At 42.8% G+C, this 16,803-nt stretch overlaps 1 long non-coding RNA gene across 1 annotated transcript in view; it reads left to right on the top strand.

Annotated features, from left to right (window-relative positions):
* Nucleotides 1-15,406, top strand: part of LOC139538713 (uncharacterized) — a 34,907-nt gene extending 19,501 nt beyond the window's left edge. Inside the window, exon 3 of the long non-coding RNA XR_011667789.1 lies at nucleotides 11,190-15,406. This is a non-coding gene — a long non-coding RNA (uncharacterized lncRNA). The remainder of the gene's footprint in view (nucleotides 1-11,189) is intronic.
* The last annotated feature ends 1,397 nt before the right edge of the window (nucleotides 15,407-16,803 follow it).

A 16,803-nucleotide genomic window follows, 5' to 3' on the forward strand; every position in this document is an offset into this window, starting at 1 on the left:
TAGGCATCCTTTTCAATGCCAAACCCACTGCTGGGGTACATGGCCCAAAAACTATATTTTTGACTAATCTGACCATAGCACCCGGTTCCCATCCTAGTGCCAGTGCCGTTTAGCAAACTCAAGGCGTTTACATTCTTGGTTGCCCTCAATTAAGCCTTTTTTTCTGGCAACACTTCCAAAAAGCCTATTGGTATGGAGGTCGTGTCTAATTGTAGATTTGGAGACCCCCCTCAATCTGTGGCCTTTGGAATTCCTTTGCCTCCTGAACCGTCTTACTCAGTGTGTGGGGACAAGATACTGTATATACACTACCGTTCAAAGGTTTGGGGTCACATAGAAATGTCCTTGTTTTTGTACCCGCAAAACACCAGTCTCAACGTCAACAGTGAAGAGGCGACTCCAGGATGCTGGCCTTCTAGGCAGAGTAGCACACAGCATTGTACGTTGTTTCTTGGCAATTTCTCGCATGGAATTGCCTTAATTTCTCAGAACAAGAATAGACTGACGAGTTTCAGAAGAAAGTTCTTTGTTTCTGGCCATTTTGAGCCTGCAATCAAACCCACAGATGCTGATGCTCCAGATACTCAACTAGTTTAAAGAAGGCCAGTTTTATCGCTTCTTTCAGCAGAACTACAGTTTCCAGCTGTGCTAACATAATTGCAAAAGGGTTTTCTAATGATCAATTAACCTTTTAAAATGATAAACTTGGATTAGCTAACACAACGTGCCATTGGAACAAAGGAGTGATGGTTGCTGATAATGGACCTCTGTACGCCTATGTAGATATTGCATTAAAAATCTGCCGTTTCCAGCTACAATGGTAATTTACAACATTAACAATGTCTACACTGTATTTCTGATCTATTTGATGTTATTTTATTGGACAAAAAATTGGCTTTTCTTTCAAAAACAAGGACATTTCTAAGTTACCCCAAACTTTTGAACAGTGGTGTATGTGTCCTTTTCCAACACGTTTACCACTGTTCCAGTGGTTTTAAACTTCTTAATTATTGCCCTAATAAGTGGTATATTTATTTCTAACAAATAAAAATCACTCTCCATCGACCGATCTCAATGGAGGTGTCCACTTCCCCCATAAGAGTCCTTATCCAAGAACAATACTTTTTTACTTTGGCCCAGAGGAAAGCAGGACAAATTTCCTCTTTGGTTTCTGTGAGCTCTCAGGCTAATAGTTGTCACCACCATGATTCCATGCAGCTGGGATAGGGTTTTTCTCCAGGAATCATTCAGGGTGTGTTTCTGTGTGTGCCATGGGAATTGTGTAACTACAGTGTGTTTGTCCTGTGTATGTCTCTTGTGTGAGTGCTACAGTATATTGTTCCTGTTCCTTCAGTTTCCTGGTATGTTCTGGCATGTGTTGAAGTTTTCCTGACGGCCTCACCACTTTTGAAATTAATTTCAATGGAAGTTAATCTTGTGTGTGTGTGTGTGTGTGTGGAACCACCCTCATAGTACAATACTACTGTTTGGATGAACGGTTTATGGTGCATCAGTGTGTGTGTGTGGAAACACCCTCACAGTACAATAGAGGATGGATCTGAAGTCATTATCACCTTCATTAATTGTGTGTGTTTTGAGCATGTACAGTAGGCATGGAAACACCCTGGGATTTACTAGTGACCCAATTTTGTGTGTGCGCCTTGGTCTCAGTGATGCCAGAAGGCAAAAGGAAGTGTGATACCCGGGGAGAAAAGGGTTATGGAATTATGCATCCTTGGAAATATTGAACCTGTGGTTGGCATTTGTATGATGTATGATGCTCTAAAGACAAAATAACCATTGTTTGCTAAGTATAACCAGAAACCCTCAGAGACAAATTCCTGGCTCTTAAAATTCACAGCCATGATTTATGTTAGTTGAAGGAATTGAACTCTCTGTCCATGTCCCTATGCTGACAGCTGTCTCCAGTCACTACAGAGGAATTACTAATATGAAACATTGCAGCTGGCCAGATAGAGCTGTTTTAACTCATCTGTTTTAGATGCTATAGTTCTTCTAAATGGTACAGAGAACCAATACAAGAAGCTACCATCCAACTCCACAGGGGGGAATTGAGTCTGCTTGCCTATTACCTGCACTCGACCTGGAAAGCTACTGAGGATGGGAGCTGACTCTATGGCCACTCCTACAGTATCTATCATACTGTATCTTTAATCTGAGTCTAGAAGAAGGTATTTCTCCTCAGGCCTTAAGGGAAGCCAAAGTCATTCCGCTACCTAGAGGGGTAAAGCGGCCTTTACTGATTCTAATAGCAGACCTACCAGCTTGCTGCCTGCCTGTTCTTAGCAAACTGTTGATTGGAAAACATGGTGTTTGACCAAATACAATGCTATTTCTCTGTAAACATTCTGCATGCTTATAGAGAACGGCACTCAATATATACTGCCCTACCACAAACAAACTGATGATTGGTTGAAAGGAATTTATAAGAAGAAGATTGTGGGAGCTGTACTGTTAGATTTCAGAGCAGGCTTTGATATTATTAACCATAGTCTGTTGAGAACTTTTTATGGCTTTTCAACCGGTACCATGTCATGGATTCAGAGCTATCTATCTAATAGAACTCAGAGGCTTTCCTTTCATGCAAGCCTTTCTGTCAAACATGTAGGGTGTGGTGTACCGCAGGGCAGCACTCAAGGCCCTCCACTCTTTTCACCAATGACCGGCCACGGGCATTAAACAAAGCCTGTGTGTTCATGTATGCTGATGACTCAACCATATCACTACCGTTCAAAAGTTAGGTGTCACTTAGAAATGTCCTTGGTTTCCATGAAAACATGAAATAAGGGTTGAGATCCGGTGACTGTGCTGGCCACTCCATTATAGACAGAATACTACCTGACTGCTTCTTCCCTAAATAGTTATTGCATAGTTTTGAGCTGTGCTTTGGGTCATTGTCCTGTTGTAGGAGGAAATTGGCTCCAATTAAGCTCCGTCCACAGGGTATGGCATGGCGTTGCAAAATGGAGTGATAGCCTTCCTTCAAGATCCCTTTAACCCTGTACAAATCTCCCACTTTACCACCACCAAAGCACCCCTAGACCATCACATTGCCTCCACCATGCTTTACAGATGGTGTCAAGCACTCCTCCAGCGACTTTTCATTTTTTATGCGTCTCACGAATGTTCTTCTTTGTGATCCGAACACCTCAAACTTAGATTTGTCTGTCCATAACTCTTTTTTCCAATCTTCCTGTGTCCAGTGTCTGTTCTTACATTTCTTAGTGAACCCAAACCTTTGAACGGTAGTGTACGTGTCAGCAACCACAGCTAATGAAGTCACTGAAACCCATAACAAGAGATTGCATTCAGGTTTGGAATGGGTGGCCAGTAATAAACTGGTCCAGGACATCTCTATATCTGGTAATTAATGGTGTGGCTGTTAAACAAGTTGAGGAGACTCAATTACTTGGTGTTTACTTTAAATTGTCATGGTCAAAACACCAATTAAATGGTTGTAAAGATGGGGAGAGGTACAGTGCATTCGGAAAGTATTCAGACCCATTCACTTCACATTTTGTTAGGTTACGGCCTTATTCTAAAATTGATGGGGAAAAAACTCAGCAATATACACATAATACAGCATAATGACAAAGCAAAAACAGGTTTTTATACATTTTTGTGAATTTCTTAAAATTAAAAAATGGAAATATCACATTTACATAAGTATTCAGACCTTTTACTCAGTATTTTGTTGAAGCACCTTTGGCAGCGATTACAGACAAGTCTACTTGAGTATGACGCTATAAGCTGACTCTCCTGTGAGGATCCAAAGATCAGGTTACCATGGATCAACTTCTACCAGATCCCTCTCACCTGCAGAGGGGAGGAGTAATTGATTTGAGGGTTTTGTGACACCTCGCGCCTGGTCGTAAATTGTATGCAGCAGAGGACCATTTTTAGCTTTTAGTATTGATGGTTGGAGTGTCCTTTTGTTACAGAGACCTTTTGCTGCCCAAAAACTCTAACGTCCAAAAGTGGACACTGGAACAATATTCCTAACATCTGAATGTGGGAATGATGAGAGATGGTCTATGGAAAACTAATGTTGATTTTGTGATGTCATTAAAAATGGCATCTGTCATTAAAAACAACAACTTCCATGGTGCCCCAAATCCTAATGAGTTAATTGTTACATGATTAATTTAATCGAGTAACAATTAACCCTAGTTAATTGATTTGGTACATAAGTCATCAGATGAATGTTTAGTCAATAAACCTGTATTTGCAGAGTTTTTCCCATTCTTCTCTGCAGATCCTCTCAAGCTCTGTCAGGTTGGATGGGGAGTGTCGCTGCACAGCTATTTTCAGGTCTCTCCAGAGATGTTCGATCGGGTTCAAGTCCGGCCTCTGGCTGGGTCACTCAAGGACATTTAGAGACGTATCCCAAAGCCACACCTGCGTTGTCTTGGCTGTGTACTTAGGGTCGTTGTCCTGTTGGAAGGTGAACCTTCGCCCCTGTCTGAATTCCTGAGCGCTCTGGAGCAGGTTTTTATCAAGGATCTCTTACTTTGCTCCATTCATCTTTCCCTCAATCCTGACTAGTCTCCCAGTCCCTGCCGCTGACAAACATCTCCACAGCATGATGCTGCCCCCATACTTCACCGTAGGGATGGTGCTCAGTTTGGCAGGGCGGACAGCTCTAGGAAGAGTCTTGGTGGTTCCAAACTTCTTCCATTTAAGAATGATGGAGGCGACTTTGTTCTTGGGGACCTTCAGTTCTGCAGAAATGTTTTGGTACCCGTCCCCAGATCTGTGCCTCGACACAATCCTGTCTCGGAGCTCTATGCACAATTCCTTCGATCTCATGGCTTGGTTTTGGCTCTGACATGCACTGTCAACTGTGGGACCTTTATATAGACAGGTATGTGACTTTCCAAATCATGTCCAATCAATTGAATTTACCGCAGGTGCACTCTAATCAAGTTGTAAAAACATCTAACGGATGATTAATGGAAAAAAAATATGCACCTGAGCTGAATTTCGAGTCTCATAGTAAGGGTCTGAAATGTTATGGAAATAAGGTATTTCTGTTTTTGATTTTTAATACATTAGCAAGCATTTCTAAAAACCTGTTTTTGCTTTGTCATTATGGTGTATTGTGTGTAGAGTGATGATGGGCAAAAAATAATTCAATACATTTTAGAATACGGCTGTAACGTAACAAAATGTGAGAAAAAGTCAAGGGGTCTGAATACTTTCCGAATGCACTGTATGTCCATAATAAAAAAGACGCTCTACTTTTTTTGACACAACACTCCAAAAAGCAAGTCCTGCAGGCTCTAGTTTTGACTTACCTTGATTATTCTCCAGCCATGTGGTCAAGTGCTGCAAAGAAATACCTAAGTTAAGCTGCAGCTGAACCAGAACAGAGCTGCACATCTTGCTCTTCATTGTAATCAGAGGGCTAATATAAATACTATGCATTCCAGTCTCTCTTGGCTAAGAGGAGAGACTGAAGGCATCACTTATTTTTATAAGAAACATTCATGTGTTGAAAATTCCAAACAGCTCTGACACACACACTTACCCCACTAGAGGTCTTTTCACAGTCCGCAAATCCAGAACAAATTCAAGAAAGTGTACAGTTTTATATAGAGGCATTATTGCTTGGAACTCCCTTCCATCCCATCTCATGTAGGTCTGTCCTTGAGCTGTTCTTGTTAATCAATGTTCTGTATTATGTCATGTTTCTTGTGGACCCCAGGAGGAGTAGCTGCTGCTTTCGCAACAGCTATGAGCTTGATGCCCTGATAAGCTCCTTTCCTGAGGACGGCTCACCTCTCACAGTTCTGGGTGACTTTAACCTCCCCACGTCTACCTTTGACTCATTCCTCTCTGCCTCCTTCTTTCCACTCCTCTCCTCTTTTGACCTCACCCTCTCACCTTCCCCCCCTACTCACAAGGCAGGCAATACGCTTGACCTCATCTTTACTAGATGCTGTTCTTCCACTAACCTCATTGCAACTCCCCTCCAAGTCTCCGACCACTACCTTGTATCCTTTTCCCTCTCGCTCTCATCCATCACTTCCCACACTGCCCCTACTCGGATGGTATCGCGCCGTCCCAACCTTCGCTCTCTCTCCCCCGCTACTCTCTCCTCTTCCATCCTATCATCTCTTCCCTCTGCTCAAACCTTCTCCAACCTATCTCCTGATTCTGCCTCCTCAACCCTCCTCTCCTCCCTTTCTGCATCCTTTGACTCTCTATGTCCCCTATCCTCCAGGCCGGCTCGGTCCTCCCCTCCTGCTCCGTGGCTCGACGACTCATTGCGAGCTCACAGAACAGGGCTCCGGGCAGCCGAGCGGAAATGGAGGAAAACTCGCCTCCCTGCGGACCTGGCATCCTTTCACTCCCTCCTCTCTACATTTTCCTCTTCTGTCTCTGCTGCTAAAGCCACTTTCTACCACTCTAAATTCCAAGCATCTGCCTCTAACCCTAGGAAGCTCTTTGCCACCTTCTCCTCCCTCCTGAATCCTCCTCCCCCTCCTCCCCCCTCCTCCCTCTCTGCAGATGACTTCGTCAACCATTTTGAAAAGAAGGTCGACGACATCCGATCCTCGTTTGCTAAGTCAAACGACACCGCTGGTTCTGCTCACACTGCCCTACCCTGTGCTCTGACCTCTTTCTCCCCTCTCTCTCCAGATGAAATCTCGCGTCTTGTGACGGCCGGCCGCCCAACAACCTGCCCGCTTGACCCTATCCCCTCCTCTCTTCTCCAGACCATTTCCGGAGACCTTCTCCCTTACCTCACCTCGCTCATCAACTCATCCTTGACCGCTGGCTACGTCCCTTCCGTCTTCAAGAGAGCGAGAGTTGCACCCCTGCTGAAAAAACCTACACTCGATCCCTCCGATGTCAACAACTACAGACCAGTATCCCTTCTTTCTTTTCTCTCCAAAACTCTCGAACGTGCCGTCCTTGGCCAGCTCTCCCGCTATCTCTCTCAGAATGACCTTCTTGATCCAAATCAGTCAGGTTTCAAGACTAGTCATTCAACTGAGACTGCTCTTCTCTGTATCACGGAGGCGCTCCGCACTGCTAAAGCTAACTCTCTCTCCTCTGCTCTCATCCTCCTAGACCTATCGGCTGCCTTCGATACTGTGAACCATCAGATCCTCCTCTCCACCCTCTCCGAGTTGGGCATCTCTGGCGCGGCCCACGCTTGGATTGCGTCCTACCTGACAGGTCGCTCCTACCAGGTGGCGTGGCGAGAATCTGTCTCCTCACCACGTGCTCTCACCACTGGTGTCCCCCAGGGCTCTGTTCTAGGCCCTCTCCTATTCTCGCTATACACCAAGTCACTTGGCTCTGTCATAACCTCACATGGTCTCTCCTATCATTGCTATGCAGACGACACACAATTAATCTTCTCCTTTCCCCCTTCTGATGACCAGGTGGCGAATCGCATCTCTGCATGTCTGGCAGACATATCAGTGTGGATGACGGACCACCACCTCAAGCTGAACCTCGGCAAGACGGAGCTGCTCTTCCTCCCGGGGAAGGACTGCCCGTTCCATGATCTCGCCATCACGGTTGACAACTCCATTGTGTCCTCCTCCCAGAGCGCTAAGAACCTTGGCGTGATCCTGGACAACACCCTGTCGTTCTCAACTAACATCAAGGCGGTGGCCCGTTCCTGTAGGTTCATGCTCTACAACATCCGCAGAGTACGACCCTGCCTCACACAGGAAGCGGCGCAGGTCCTAATCCAGGCACTTGTCATCTCCCGTCTGGATTACTGCAACTCGCTGTTGGCTGGGCTCCCTGCCTGTGCCATTAAACCCCTACAACTCATCCAGAACGCCGCAGCCCGTCTGGTGTTCAACCTTCCCAAGTTCTCTCACGTCACCCCGCTCCTCCGCTCTCTCCACTGGCTTCCAGTTGAAGCTCGCATCCGCTACAAGACCATGGTGCTTGCCTACGGAGCTGTGAGGGGAACGGCACCTCAGTACCTTCAGGCTCTGATCAGGCCCTACACCCAAACAAGGGCACTGCGTTCATCCACCTCTGGCCTGCTCGCCTCCCTACCACTGAGGAAGTACAGTTCCCGCTCAGCCCAGTCAAAACTGTTCGCTGCTCTGGCACCCCAATGGTGGAACAAACTCCCTCACGACGCCAGGACAGCGGAGTCAATCACCACCTTCCGGAGACACCTGAAACCCCACCTCTTCAAGGAATACCTAGGATAGGATAAAGTAATCCTTCTGACCCCCCCCCCCCTTAAAAGATTTAGATGCACTATTGTAAAGTGGCTGTTCCACTGGATGTCATAAGGTGAATGCACCAATTTGTAAGTCGCTCTGGATAAGAGCGTCTGCTAAACGACTTAAATGTAATGTTAAATGTAATTGGGATCCTAATAAAATACCTGTACTGTACTTGCTGCCCTACCGTTGGCCTCTTTCTGTGTGGACTGTGGGGTAAACTAAATTAACCTCTGTTTCATCGCTGGTTTTAGCATTGCTTTGGCTCTATGGAGAATGGAGGTATTATACACAAAGGATCGTATGGGACAATAACAAATAACAGTGGGTATAAGTATAAGACAGACATTTGTGGTGGAGAACCATGGTCAGACTGCCAGCCAGGTTTAGATGGGTTTAACGCAGTATAACACGTTCAATAGAGCACAATATTCTGATCCAGATTTAAAACTCCGAAATCTTCCTGGAGTCCTCACACAGTGACATGAAATTAGAGGGGAGAATTTGAGTTATGTGTTGATCATCTGTGTGTTTCCTAGATGCTGGTTAACACACTTTCAGAGGCAGTTATAGGCCTGAAGTGGAAATTTGATTATATGCCTGGTTGGTCTCACTGCATTCTGGAGCCTCTATCACACCCCAACCATCTAGACCCAGCACTGACTTCTATCTGACCTTGTTCATTTCAGTTACAGTTATTATAAAAATTCAAAAGGCACTTGCACATCTGAGCAATTTTTTTTGCAGGTGCATGGTAACAGTTGAATAAAATGAGAAAAAAAGAAAAACCCGCACACTGCTCTTGATATTAAAGAGCAGTGATACTAAGCTTTACGTATCGGCCTCATGACCTTCGTCAGAGCTTTTGTGAGTGTCTTAAATTAGCACCCTTATGTAGACAGCCCCACCCATATCCTTCCACGCATCGCATCGACTCCAACCCCATTCGATGAGTGGAACGGCTATGGGTGGTGCGATGTCTACAAACTCACAAAAGCTCTGACGAAGGCTGTGAGGCCAATATGTAAAGCTTATTAAAACCTGTTGGGGATGAGGGCGCTGTTGTGGCTATTTATGCTAATCGTGTAATTTTTTGAAACGGCTTCCCACAAAGTTCTTGATCGTACAATATGCATATTATTATTATTATTGGATAGAAAACAGTCTATAGTTTCTATAGGAGTTGAAATTTTGTCTCTAAGTGGAACAGAGCCCATTCTACAGCAATTTCCCTGACATGGAGTCAGATTCCAGAAATTTTGGCCACTGATCTGGAGTCAGTTAAAAGGCCACTGTTATTGCTATGACTATACGGACACTGCTTACGTCTTCCCCTGGATGTCTTTACGTGATGACGATTTGAATCGGGTCGATTGCACGTTCACAGGCACTATAAATTAAAAAACCCTGAGGCTAGTCAGTCTTTTGGAGCTGCGTCATGCGCATAGAGGGCACCGACCCGCACCTGTTCCAAGCATTAGTGGAGGGAGTAATATTACTCGGGTCATGTTTCTACTCGTTATGGGAGTTAAAAACATCATAAGGTAGTTAATTTAAAGCGTTTTATAGCAATTTATATCCGTTTAGTGCGATTTTGGGACATTTATTTCTGAAAGGCTGTGAATTGCTGGGCACGCTTCCAGTTCATCCCGAACGCAGTTGGCATTTCCACATGGCAAGAGGACAGCTTTCCACCAAAAGACGATTGGACCCAAGAAAGGATCCTTTGCCCAAGATACCGATGGAAGAACAGCTCAAAGTAGGACATTTTTATTATGATAAATCGTGTTTCTGTCGAAAAGTTTTAGTGGCTTCGGACGCCATGTTTTTTGACGTAGCTTCGCTCGGCGCAAGCTGTATTGAAAAGTAAGGATAATTTAAAAAATGTAATTCCGCGATTGTATTAAGAATTAAATTGTCTATCAATCCCTGTCCACCCTATATTTTTTAGTCACGTTTATGAGTATTTATGTATAAGAGTAGATCACTGTCTAAGTGGCGCACAGACTTTTTCTGACCAGCTGAGCTACATTCCACATTGTCTAACCATGATTTTGGTGGCTAAATATAAACATTTTCGATCAAACTCTATATGGATTGTGTAATATGATGTTACAGGAGTGTCATCTGAAGAATTCTGAGAAGGTTAGTGAAAAAATTAATATATTTTGGCGATGTTTACTTTTATCGCTCACTTTGGCTAGAATCAATGCTGGGCTGCTATGTGCTATGTGCTATGCTAATATAACGATTTATTGTGTTTTCGCTGTAAGACACTTAGAAAATCTGAAATATTGTCTGTATTCACAGGATCTGTGTCTTTCGATTCGTGTATGCTGTGTATTTTTACGAAATGTTTGATGATTAGTAAGTAGGTAAACACGTTGCTCTAAGTAGTTTTTCTATTCCATTTGTGACGGTGGGTGCAGTTGTAACCTATGCCATCTACCTGAAATATGCACTTTTTTCTAACAAAACCTATCCCATACCATAAATATGTTATCAGACTGTCATCTGATGAGTTTTTTTATTGGTTAGGGGCTATAAATATCTTAGTTTAGCCGAATTGGTGATAGCTACTGGTGTTGGTGGACAAATAAAAGATGGTGGATTATGCTAATGTGTTTTTAGGTAATAGATGTACATCTTTACATATTGTGTCTTCCCTGTAAAACATTTAAAAAATCGGACATGTTGACTGGATTCACAAGATCTGTGTCTTTCATTAGCTGTATTGGACTTTAATGTGTGAAAGTTAAATATTTAAAAAAAATATTTTTTTTGAATTTCGCGGCACTGGTTTTTCAGTGGGGGTGGGGGGGGAGTGCCGCTAGCGCCACTCTCATCCTAGACAGGTTAAAGAGCAGTTACAGTTATTATATAATGTAATTTTGCTCTACTTGCTTTAGTGTATTGTATCTCTCTTTTTCCTCTCTCTTTCACCCTCTCTCCTCTGCACAGATGCAGTCTAAAAGGAGGAAGTGAAACTCAGCCACTCAGCGACTGTTCCTCAACATTCTACTGCACTTTCAGAAGTTAAGCAAGGCCCACCTCAAGAAGGCACAGAATACAATCTGTCGTGACCAGCATCACAGGGTCACTGAGAAACTGAATCCATCAACACAACATCTTTTGTTTCGTCACAATGGTTCGTATTCACGAGTTTGAAGTGTTTCAGAGTAGAGGTGCTGATATGCGATCAGATTTCCCTTTTAGATCATAATGAATAAGATAATATTGACTGAGGAGACCTGATCCTAGATCTGCACACCCACTCAGACTGTTTGTGAATACTGGCCAGTATGATCACAACACATCCTAACAGAACAGCTCTGAACCTAACCTTGTCCTCTGGTAACCCCAATTGGCATCCATATCTATCATGAAGTGTGATGCTGACTGAGTATTTTGTTCTTGTAACTGCTTTGGTTTCTTTGTGGCATTTTAAAATATTTTCCCAAGATGAATGTGGTTTGCACGACCTAATGGACCTAGGTTGTAGGAAAACTCTGAATGATGTGAAAATACATTTTAGTATTCAGTGATCCTAATGTCTTACGATACACTGAATGCAGATGAGTAAAGTTATTGTGTTGGATTTTACACTTTAATGTCCAAACTTTAGACCACTGCAACGCAGCTCCTGTGGAAGACCTGTCCTGTTTGAATCCCCTAGAATATATTGTTTTGATTCTACTCTTGATGTAATCTTAATTTATCATAGCCTATCTGTAAGCTTTCAACCCCAGGACCCAGATTCACAAAACACTTCAAACGCAAAACTTAATTAGAAGCTTCATAAGAAAAGCTTTGTTAGTACAAATCCTCAAACATTTCTTTAAGAATTCATGCTTTTCTTACGAACTTCTCAAATATCTTTTTACAAACTTTCTTTTTAAGATGATTGTCGCAAAGCAACTGAACTAGCTCGTTATCTTGCGGGCAAGGGCAATCTTATTAGCATATTTCTTACTGCGATAACTGGAGAGAAAATTGGGGGTGGGGGATTTAAAAACAATCAATACTGGAACTTTCACATGAAGTTTGAGTCAATTAAACATGTTCAATTGCTTTCATTATCTTATTTTCTCACTTCCATGCATTTAAGCCCAGGCTTTAGCTATCTTGAAATTAACAACATTTCCAAGAGGAAATCCACTAACTTTATTTTAGAATCACATTTCTTCTTAACAATTTTCTGAGGAAGAAACTTAAGAACATTTTAAATAACTTTATTGAGGAATAGCAACTTTTTGTAAGTGTATAAAGTTAAGAAAAAATTGCACTTAAGAATACATTTCTTTTAAAGATTGTTTTGTGAATCTGGGCCCAAATCTCACACACATTGTAGACCTCTTACTCAGAACTGTAGCAGGGTTGGAGAGTCTGTGGTAGACTATGGTCAGATAAAATTATTTCATTGCCATTTAAGGATGAATAAATGTGGTTATAAGTAAGAATGTCAGCGTGTGTGTTTTCAGATCAATCAATCAAATGTATTTATAAAGCCCTTTTTACATCAGCCGACGTCAAAGTGCTATACAGAAACCCAGCCTAAAACCCAAAACAGCAAGCAATGCAGATGTAGAACCACGGTGGCTAGGAAAAACTCCCTAGAAAGGCAGGAACCTACAGTTGAAGTCGGAAGTTTACATACACCTTAGCCAAATACATTTAAACTCAGTTTTTCACAATTTCTAATATTTAATCATAGTAAAAATTCCCTGTCTTAGGTCAGTTAGGATCACCACTTTATTTTAAGAATGTGAAATGTCAGAATAATAGTAGAGTGATTTATTTCAGCTTTTATTTCTTTCATCACATTCCCAGTGGGTCAGAAGTTTACATACACTCAATTAGTATTTGGTAGCATTGCCTTTAAATTGTTTAACTTGGGTCAAACATTTAGGGTAGCCTTCCACAAGCTTCCCACAATAAGTTGGGTGAATTTTGGCCCATTCCTCATGACCAAGCTGGTGTAACTGAGTCAGGTTTTTAGGCCTCCTTGCTCGCACATGCTTTTTCAGTTTTGCCCACAAATGTTCTATAGGATTGAGGTCAGGGCTTTGTGATGGCCACTCCAATACCTTTACTTTGTTGTCCTTAAGCCATTTTGCCACAACTTGGAATTATCCTTGGGGTCATTGTCCATTTGGAAGACCCATTTGCAACCAAGCTTTAACTTCCTGACTGATTTCTTGAGATGTTGCTTCAATATATCCACATCATTTTCTTTCCTCATGATGCCATCTATTTTGTGAAGTGCACCAGACCCTCCTGCATCAAAGCACCCCCACAACATCATGCTGCCCCCCCCCTCCCCGTGCAAGCCTCCCCCTTTTTCCTCCAAATATAACGATGGTCATTATGCCAAACAGTTCTATTTTTGTTTCATCAGACCAGAGGACATTTCTCTAAAAAGTTTGATCTTTGTCCACATGTGCAGTTGCAAACTGTAGTCTGTAGCTTTTTTATGGCGGTTTTGGAGCAATGTTTTCTTCCTTGCTTAGCGGCCTTTCAGGTTATGTCGATATAGGACTCGTTTTACTGTGGATATAGATACTTTTGTACCTGTTTCCTCCAGCATCTTCACAAGCTCCTTTGCTGTTCTGGGATTGATTTGCACTTTTCGCATCAAAGTACGTTCACCTCTAGGAGACAGAACTCGTCTCCTTCCTGAGCTGTATGACGGTTGCGTGTTCCCATGGTGTTTATACTTGCGTACTATTGTTTGTACAGATGAGCGTGGTGCCCTCAGGCGTTTGGAAATTGCTTCCAAGGATGAACCAGACTTGTGGAGGTCTACAGTTATTTTTCTGAGGTCTTGCCTGATTTCTTTTGATTTTCCCATGATGTCAAGCAAAGAGGCACTGAGTTTGAAGGTAGGCCTTGAAATACATCCACAGGTACACCTCTGTTATGCTAATTGACATCATTTGAGTCAATCAGAAGCTTCTAAAGCCATGACATAATTTTCTGGAATTTTCCAAGCTGTTTAAAGGCACAGTCAACTTGGTAAACTTCTGACCCACTGGAATTGTGATACAGTGAATTATAAGAGAAATAATCTGTCTGTAAACATTTGTTGGAAAAATTACTTGTCAAGTAGATGTCCTAACCGACTTGCCAGAACTATAGTTTGTTAACAAGAAAGTTGGAGTTATTGAAAAATGAGGTTTAATGACCCAAACCTAAGTGTAAACTTCCGACTTCAACTGTAGGAAGAATCCAAGAGAGGAACCAGGCTCTGAGGGGTGACCAGTCCTTTTCTGGCTGCACCGGGTGGAGATTATAACAGTACATGGCCAAGATGTTCAAACGTTCATAGATGACCAGCAGGGTCAAATAATAATAATCAGTGGTTGTAGAGTGTGCAACAGGTCAGCACCTCAGGAGTAAATGTCAGTTGGCTTTTCATAGCCGATCATTCAGAGTTCGAGACAGCAGCAGGTGCGGTAGAGAGAGTCGAAAACAGAAGGTCCGGGACAAGGTAGCACGTCTGAACAGGTCAGGGTTCCATAGCCGCAGGCAGAACAGTTGTAACTGGAACAGCAGCACGACCAGGTGGACTGGGGACAGCAATCTGTTTTCAGATTCCATGGTGAGATGTTTTGATGTGATTTTTAGTAGAATACGCCATGGTGAGATTCTATGGGTGCCTTCTGAGGAATTCTATATGGCTGGTTGGCTGCCAGTACTGCTAGGGTGTATTGAAAAAAAAAAAAAAGCCACCAACACATTTTAAAGTGGCCAGGTCATCAGTATTATTAGGTCTCTGCAGATTCAAGCTTCATGAAATTCTGACCTTATTTTATTAGCTTGTATAAGCGTAGGACATGAAGCAGTCAAGGTTGATTTGCTTTTTAGGAGAAAACTATCATGGTTTGCTATCATATTTCATCTAGGTTTTTCTCTGTGTCGTCATACACATCACTACTTGTTCGGATCTTTATTTCTACTCTGTACATTGATTGCTGTGATCCGGGGTGTAAGCATTGAATATGTGTGTGGAGGGCTGTCTTACCAGGTAACATGCTTTTCATAATGTCAGTCACCTCACATGCAGAAATGCAACTAGCCACATTAAAGGTTAACACGGCTCCCCCCGTATGAAGGAAGATGCTGTTGCTTGAAAATGTATGATGTCATGAAATGTAAAATAAAGAAATTAGAAATAGGTGGTATGTTATTGCTTATTGAATACATTTGCAATTTATACGGAAAATGTCAAGTTGAAATATTTTCTGGAGGTTTTTGATTATGCGCCTCAGGAATGGAATTCTGGGTGCAGTCTCTGTACACCTGTATTAACCTTAGAGAAAGAGGAAAAGGTGGAGGTATTCTACTCTTGGCTGTTTGTACAGATCTGGCATCCATATGCACTTTGTTCCAAGTCTGTTTTATCCTGAGCCAGGGGTTTGAGAGGGGCACGGAGCTTTGGAGAACACACTCACAGCTGCAAATAGTCCAGCATCAATCTGTAAGGCCAGTTCTACAGTGAAGGTGGGTTGGAGTGTTTATTAGTTCTGCACCCTCTGTGTGTTCTCTGGGCTTGGGATGCAGTAAAACAGATTGTCAGAAAATGTATTATTAGAGATCAGATTGTGATTGTGTGATTGTGTGTCTTCAGAACTAAATCAAACTAAAAAGTAATAATCAACTGTTACAATTTTCACAGGCTCATTGTAAACACAAGAAGTTTGGATACTTGCTCCACCAGTATAAGGTTTGGAATCTGCCAAGATTCTCGTGCTTTCCTCCCATTAGGCTGCATTGGCCTCCAGTGACGCAAACAGCTTCCCTTATACTAAGAGATGTATTCTAATGTGCTGCTTGGGTTGATTTTGTACCAAACCCACAGTAATATGCTTCCCACCCACCTTTTCTGCTCTGTCATAAAGAATGACTTCAGTCCGGTTCCAGTCTGCCATGTCTCTCCAGCCGCCCCCATCTACCACCCCTCCCTCCATCCCTCCCTCCGACGGTGCGTTTTCTCCATCCTTCTGGTGGCTGAATGAGGGCTTTGTCCACCAAAGAAAACACACACAGCTACTACTGTGTCCAGACCTGCAGATAAGACCAACAGGCAGATATGAGAGCATGGGCCAATTGTATGTATGTGTGTGTTACAAGGACAAAGATCAGAGGGCAGTGACCTTTGTGATGGCATCGAAGAACATGGCTAACGTTTACATTCTCCCAACCAATTGTGCTATTTTCTTTGTTTTAAATTGAGTTTTGTGTAACTAGTTTATTAACTTATTGTGTACATAATGTTGCTGCTACCGTCTCTTATGACCCAAAATAACTTCTAGACATCAGAAAAGCGATTACTCACCGTGGACTGGAAGAAACGTTTTCCTTTAACGAGTCCGACGAGAAGGATAACCTGCTTTCACTGGAATAGGCCCAGATCCACAACTTTTGCATGAAGAAAAGACGGCGGAAAAGAGGCCGCAGATCGGGCACCCTTCTGAGAACTCGGAGGCGAGCAAGTAATCTCCCATTGCCTTCCATTCTTCTTGCTAACGTGCAATCATTGGGAAATAAAATTGATGACCTACAATTAAGATTA

The sequence above is a fragment of the Salvelinus alpinus genome, chromosome 14 (assembly GCF_045679555.1).
Source record: "Salvelinus alpinus chromosome 14, SLU_Salpinus.1, whole genome shotgun sequence".
NCBI lineage: Eukaryota > Metazoa > Chordata > Actinopteri > Salmoniformes > Salmonidae > Salvelinus > Salvelinus alpinus.